Genomic DNA, 7,965 nt, shown 5'->3' on the forward strand with positions numbered 1-7,965 from the left:
CGTGGCAGCTGGTGTGAGGAACTGCAGCCAGTTCGGAGACCAGGTGTGCTAGTCAAGGGTTGGCACCACACCATTGCAGACCCACAGCTTCAGACAGCGTGGAGCATGGGTTGAGCTTGCTCATGCATGTCTGTAAAAACTGTGTGGACAGACATTTTGCTCCACTGCCACTTTCCTGAGCAGCTTTCAAGCTGGTTTAGCAAAGGTCAAAGGAAAAGCAGAGAACACATTTTACCCACTAGTTTTGAAACACTGGGGACAAAGAGCACTCAATCATCTGTAGGAGCTACCTACCTTTCCAAGGGACCAAGGTGCTGCTTTCCACTTGGACCATCAATTTAGCCTTGCAGGATGTTGATTCTGCTGGATCACAATGTCTCTTTTTGACCCGCTGACTTGTTAGAACAACAGGCACTTGGGGGGGGGAGCAGAGGAGGAGAGGTGATGAGCTTTAGTCTACTCCAGAATCAAAGCAGCTATTTAAGAACATAGGAAAGTAAGGTACAAAGGAGAAAAATGTTGGGTTTTTTTCTGTATAGAGAATATTTTACATCTGATTTTGCTCCAAGTAGGAGAATGACTTAAAGCTTAACAATCATTTAATTATTAACCTTTTCCTCAGCTATGAGTTTGCCCTGGCAAAAGACACTAAGGATCCTTCACAAGACATCCAAAGGTCTCCTAAGCTCCACATACAGCATCTCAGGTATGAACCCCCACCACAGCTGATTTTGTTGACTTGTTCTACTCAAGTGATCTTTGTTCCTTTCTCGACTTTATTGTCTACATGGGATAAGCAAAAGGAGTTTCTGGAAGTTGTTTCCAGCCCAAGTTTGGGTCTTTTTAGGAGGCTCCTGGTACCTGGCTTTCAATGTTTAGTTTCCAATCAGCAGGATCTTTTCTTTACATGTTGCTATAGAAAAGTCATGGAGACATCTGCAATTAATAATGAATCCACACAGAATATGCTTCTGTCACAGATCTCAGCTTAGTTTTAAGAAAATAAAAACATAGACACGTGATTGATAGAAACCTGGAGAAGTAAGAACAAAATGTGTGGTATGGAAAGCCCAAGTGAGAGTAGAAAGATGCTGCTAATAAAAGGCTTGTGACACTGAGGATGGGTAGTTACTGTAGTAAGATAAAAGACGCACAGGTGTATTTGCAAATCCCAGCATAGTTACACCAGTATTTATTTTCTAAATTAGAAGAATGTACCCTAAACTGAAGGAAAAATTTCAAATCCATTTAAAATTTGACTCAGGCAAATAAACCCACTTATGTCTTACTCCTGTATTTCAAGGGATCAACAAAATCCATGCCCTCATTTTAAAATGCTTTTAACATAATTAGCAAAGTACGCATGTGTGTCTTTTCAGCTCCCCAGCCGAGACTGTGCATCTACCCTGTACTGACCTACCTGGTGCCTGAGGTGTACATACATCTAGTATGCAGCCAACTTTGAAGCTCACTGAGAGGTACTGAGTGTGACAGCAAAATACATTTTGGGACAGGTGGTGGAAGAATGGAGGAATGGGGATGGAAGCAGCCACGTGGATAAAAAAGGGCTGTCTCTCACTATACTGGGAGGCATGCAGAGGTCAGATGTTGGACAGAGGTCCCTACTTGCAAGGGGCACCCAGAGCTGAAAACCACATTATAGGTAAACCACATTTGGCCAAACTGGTGCTTAAATAAGAGATGCCAAGTCCCTGTTCCCATTCCTAAGAGTTATTTGTGTTCCATTGTTCTCCTTAATTACTGCTTTCTGGAACTGTGAAGCACAGGATGAACTTACCATTGAACTCCAGGGGATTGATAAAAACTTCCCCTAGAGCAGTCGTTGTACACCATTCCCAGCTTGGGGCCTGCCAACATTTCTCCACAGAGGCATGTGCACCTCCACACCTCAGCCTGCTGGCAGTGGGGTGCCAGCGGGTTTGGGGAAGGTAGCCCAGAACAACCACGCTCCACAAACTTAAAAGCACTCATAAGGGCTGACTGAGCCACTGCCATTCTGCTGTAGCATCACCGCCAAGGGCCCACTTCCCAGGAAAAGGTTGGGCTGGGTAAGGCTATGTTGGGTCAGGTTGGGCGAGACAGAGCTGCAAGCATGGAAGGATCCTGAGAGTTTTTCTGCAAGTGTCCAAACAGATCAGGATGCAGTCATCCTTTATTTGTCCTCCCTCTGGCAGGATAAGCAGAGCACACAAACTGTGCTGTTTTCACTCTGGGGCAGTTCTGCATGCAAAAAAAAAAAAAAAGGGGGGGAGGGGGGGTGTGGATATGCTGCCATTTTCCAGCTCTACCCTGAGGCTCAGGGACACCTGAATACCACAAGGGAATGCATTCCTTGCATCACCCAGCCAGCAGCTTCCCAGAAGTTCTTATCTTTGGGGCCAGCTCAAGTGACACACCTCTGCCACAGGGACCCAGGAGGGAAGTGTGCAAACTCCCCTGGTGCCGACCTGCATCCTCCCCAGCGCCTGCTGCCCCACTGCTATGTAGGTCACTGGGGAGTGTTTGCCTCTGAGCCCATCTGCCCCTCTTTTACTGCTCTGCCCACCATTAGCCCGCAGTTTGGTAATTGACCTAAATAAGCCTGTTTGTTTCGTTCTAATTCAAACCATGCTTTCGAGAGAACAGTAATTAAGGAGAATAATGTAGTGCAAATACCTTCTGCAAACTCAAAGGAGAGTGTGCCCTGGTTGGAGATGGTCTTTCTCTTGCTGATGGTCAGCAAGATGACAGCACAGAGAAACACTCAGCTAGCATTGGGTTTAGCTCTGGGAAGCCAGCAGCTCCACGGAGGTTTTGGCTTAAACATGCCATACAACCCTCACAGATGCTTTTTATTGTTACTTACCATAAGCAAAATCAAGGACCTATAGCAAAACAGCAAGGAAGCAAAAACAAAAAACAAACAAAAAAAACAACACCAAAACAAAACAATCCAAAGCAATACATTGCAAGCCATAAAATCCACCTGTTTGTATTAGCTTTCCCCAGCTGGGCATTGTCTCCTGTAGCCACAATTCACTTGTTGGTGATGTTCTGAATTTCCTTTCATGTCACAGCCATGTGCTCCCTGGTAGGGCTCAAGCACAGATCTTGGCAAATCAAACAGTAGGGCATGCAAGTCACTTCTCTTAGCTGGCTGAGTTTCAAGCACTGCTTTTTTGCCTCAGTTTCCCCATCTGTTTCCATTCAGTCCTTCCTACAGGATGTCATCTTATGAATGTCACTTCTACAGGTTCTACTTGTTGCATTTCTCTTCCTTACAAACAAAAGTCTATGTGTTCCTACTCAGCAAGCTGTGGCACTGCAGTGACAGCAGGTCCTGGTTGCATTTGGTATCTGAACAGGACTGCAATTGCAGTTTTTCAGATGCACTGCCTGTACCCAGCCCAACCCTACTCAGGAGCAGAAGCCTGTGGCAGGTTCCCCGAGAGCCTCACTACAAGAACCCTGCTAGGTATCAGGCAAAGCATGACTCCGTTGCAGATTGCACCCAGGAAGCAGCGTGCAGGCACGGAGATGGGCACAAAAAGAGCTGTGGCACTCTGCCACAAAGCCAGGGCTTCCCAATGAGCCTAGGTGTGGTACTCAATTCCTGCTGCATTTCCTTGGGAAGCAAGGCAACAAATTACAGTAAACTCCTCTTAAAATCTCATTCCGTTCAGCCTCAGGCTCCTTGACGCAGCCTCTCAGGCTCTCAGCCTGATTCCTGAATAACGTACCTTAGCTTGCAGACTTCACCATGCAGAATGAAATTTGACCTTCCCGCTACCCATAGCAACGATAATTCAGTAGAACACCACAAACCTTGGACGGCAGTTTCCCTCAGGACATGGTGCAGTAATACAAGTCAAGTAGAGGAGGAGTGAAACACAAAACTCATGAAACAATCCTGTCAAGAGACAGTTGGCAAAGGAGTGCCCCCCTCGGGACAAGGACACACACGTGCACTGTCCCCTTCCTTTAGGGCAGAACACTTTATTGAGGTGACATCAAACAGGAAGACTAGCAGCATTTGCACGGGTAAGACTGTCTGGAGAGAATTTAAGTGCGCATCTAAGTGGTATGTATGGATGTGCTCATTTCCATGCCAATGTGCAACACTGTTCTGATGAGGGATGCTTTCCTATAAGCAGTGCAGTGTGGCTCAAATGCCAGCCACAAGAAAATGCAGCCAATTAGTCATCTGGCAAGATGAGTGACTGAAGGAGATGGGAATAGAGAAATAGACCCCAATCTTAAGCTCATGGTATTCAGGTGTCATGAGATAGCAGACACAAGAGAGCTCAGGGCAGCCGTGTGACTGGAACTGATGTGTTTGTGAGCAATGAGGTGCAACAACCCCAGCAGAGAGAGTAAGAAATTGAAATGGAAGGGAAGATCCTCCTATGGATAGAATCAAGGTGAGGAAACAGACGTTATGTCAAAGATGCAGCAAACCCACAGGGCTACTCCCAGTGTGACAGCTGTTGGGAAGGCAGGAAGGTAGCAGCAGCAGCCTGGCAAAGTCCCCCAGGCATGTGGTGCAGCCCCCAAATCTTGGGGCTTTCAGGTCCTGGCTGGAGAAAGCGATGAACAACCCAGCTTGGACTGATGGCTGCCCTGGGCCTGAGCAGGAGACCGAGCTGCTCATCTCCAGAGGTCGCTTCACACTTGAGTTCTCCTTTCAGCCCACAAGTGCCTACGATTTGACATAGCGATAAGGCAGCTAATGAAATTGCCATGACAACAAACTGGGTTTACGCTGGCTGTTGAAGCTTCCTGCAAAGAGAGTCTTGAGAGAGATGTTCACAAAACCCAATGAGATTAATGGAACTAGACTCATTCGAGCTTGGCTTTCAACCTGACAAAAAAATTAATGTGTTATCAGCTTGTTACACAGCTCATTTCTGCTTGTGCTGCTTAATTATTTTATTTAAGATTAATGGAAGGAAATTACATGCAAACTTGCAAAAAGAAGATAATTGCATCCACCCCCTTGGGCAGACAACCAAAATGACTCCAGCTGATACACCCTGCATTTGGTAAGGCAGCCACACCACAACCAGAACCAACAGCACACAGCTGAGCACAGCCAGCCCTGTGCTGCAAATCCTATTCCTTAAATACCCGCCCTGTCATCCTCCTAAGTAAAAACACATGAGGCAAAACGTCGCCATCGCTCTGGGCCCCGAACACAATGCGGCTGCACCAACACCTCCCCTGTCAGGCTGTGCTGTCCTCATCACTCATGGCAAACCCTGCGTCAGCCAGGGCCAGGAACCCAGTCCCAGGTTCCTGGGACACCCCCCTCCCAGGAGCAGCTGCTGGCTCAAGGCCATCTTTGTAGGTCACCGATGCTGCCGGCTGGCTTTTCCCTTTGGCAGCGGTATCCCTCTTCCCCGCCCTAAGAAAATCAAGTTTTCTTCCAAACATGAATGTACCCCTTGTAAGCTGATCTGCAATATAATTATTTTCTCCCTTGCTCAGCAAAGTTTGCAAAACTGGACATTTTCCCCGTCGAAGTCAGACAATGAGGCCTTGTCTGCTCTGGAGCACGGTAGTAAACAATTCTCACTGTGGCTGCCACCAGTTCGGCTCTCCTGATGGGAGCTGCTTATTGGAAACTTCCTGGCGCAAGCTGACAGCCCCCGTGTCAGAGCCACTAAACTTTGGTGGGCTGCAACTGCAGGAAGGAGGGCTTTATTTTATCGTATTGCCTCAGACATCCAAAAGCTGAGGAAGCGACTTTAGAGCTCCACAAAGCAGTCTTGAGCTGCAAGTCTGATTGCCTCATTTGTTAAAAGCAAAAAGTCCTCATAAGTCAGAAGTGAGAGTGTCAGCTGAGGAACGGGAGCTAATCATCACCTGTTGCACAAGGTCTGCAAGAACCTCCTTTTTCCTTTTTGCAGCCAGTCACCCAAATACAAGTTGTAACAAGATCTCATCAGATCTACATCGTTTAAAAAAGTGTCAAGCTAACTAGAGCAGGAAAAAACCTACCTGCTGCGTCATCCACCTTGCACACCTCATGCCCACATGTGCTGGCCCTGCTGCTTTCACAAGGCAGAACTCAGCTAACGTGGCTCCCAAAGGGATGCAGAAGGTTTGTTGGATCACGTTTTACCCTGGCTCCATAGCTCTGTTTTACAGCAAAGCCCAGTCTGTCCCAGGAGCAAGGCATGTCAGCCAGCTCTTTTCTAAGCCCAGCACTGCCAGTGCCTGAGGCTTGGGCAGGGACCAACGGAGCTTCCTGATGGAGCTGTGCCCCATGTGTAAGGCCCAGGGCCCCCCTGGCTGGGTGCTGCCCAGCTTCATCCGCACCCAGCAACAAGTGGCTCCCGAGGAAGGGCAGCTCTAGCATTTATCCCAACGGCTTCACGCGTCACGTGACACCAAACAAAACCAGACAACTTGTCACTGGCCTTACCTGTGAGCTGGGCTACATGGAGGAATGCAGTTCTGGTTTTAAGTGGTTTGTCTCAAAGCAGAAGAAAGGAGAAGCACCGGCCTCTGGGGCTGAGAAGAGCTCCTGCAAGAGGAGCCAGGTGCCCTGGTAGCCATGCTACTATCGCCTCAAGCACAGACTCCCTTCTCTGGTTGCTACCATCCTACAACAGCCATAGAGATGTTATGGTTCTGCTGATTGGCCACTTGCCAACGAGAGCAGTCAAATAGCTCCAACTGAAACAAGCCAGCCCAGTCCCCACCACTGCATGCCCCTCCTGAGTGCCTTCACTACCACACAAGTTGTGAAGTATTCTACATCCTTGCATCAGTCAGGAGCCCTATCGAATGCGAATTCATTAGAGCCATGATGCACACAGTCCTTACCCAAACCCTCTGTGCTCACTGAGACCTCTGTGCTGGTGTCACAGCTGCAGAGCCACAATGCAGCCCCATGGTTTGCACCATGCCACAGCAAGCATTTTGCCGCAGGAGCTGCTCAAAAAGTCCAGCTGTTGACTAAGGAGTTAATGAAAAAGGGAAACCTCTAAAAATGGTATACTGCTAATGTTTGTGTTGCATCTTTTTTTAGCTGCTATTTAATTGCCTGGCTTTAGCCCACGAGACACAACAAGCTGCGATGCTTGCATGGGGCACCCCTCTGTGTTGGACAGGGGAACTACATGGGGCCAGCAGGAAGAAGCCCAGCGGTGCAGCACCCTCAGTCCTGCCTCCCACCAGAGGAAAGTCAAAACTCACCTAGAAAAGCCTGACAGGAACATCCTGATGTCCTCCTCCTCACAGCTGGTCCCACCAGGGTGACAGGGCTGAAGAGCCCTAAATGCACTCAAATCCCACAGCCCCCAGTACTGATCATCAGGGAACTCTCTTGTTCTTTCTATTGCAAACCTGATGGGATAAATACTACATTTACATCCCTTTCCATTCCAAAATATAACCCTATCCCTTAAAGATCACGGGATGAGGCCCTGAAGGGTTTCAGCAGAAGCTGTCAAGAATACGCTGACTCGCTGACTACAACAACACATTTTTGTTCATTTTCTCCTCTGAGCTTTGTAACATGTGTTATCTCCCATTTAACAGATCAGGGGATTGAGGTGACAGCAGTGACAGACAGCACTTTGTAGCAGGCATTTCATCTACTTCCTCTAAGACACGTCTCCTCTGACACTTCACCTGGGGACACACCTTCAGACTTGTTTCCATAAAGACGGCTGTGCTGTACGATGTCTGTAAAGCAAAGGTACAAAGGATTAATCTGAATTTAGGGCTGGGGAAGGAGCATGAAGGGTGACGTTCACGGAGACAATCTTCACCAACCTGTGTGTGTGCGATGACCGGAACCAAGCAGCAATGCTTGCGTCACCAGGGATTCCGCCTCTGAGTCCACATGCTGTTGCTGGCTCAGTACAGCTCCGTACAGTGCTCGTGTTACTGCAGCGTGCCACCACTGCCCCCCTCCCCCTCCACGTAACAAACTTTCAGAGCCACTTTCTAGTT

The sequence above is a fragment of the Excalfactoria chinensis genome, chromosome 5 (genome assembly GCF_039878825.1).
Source record: "Excalfactoria chinensis isolate bCotChi1 chromosome 5, bCotChi1.hap2, whole genome shotgun sequence".
Taxonomy (NCBI): domain Eukaryota; kingdom Metazoa; phylum Chordata; class Aves; order Galliformes; family Phasianidae; genus Excalfactoria; species Excalfactoria chinensis.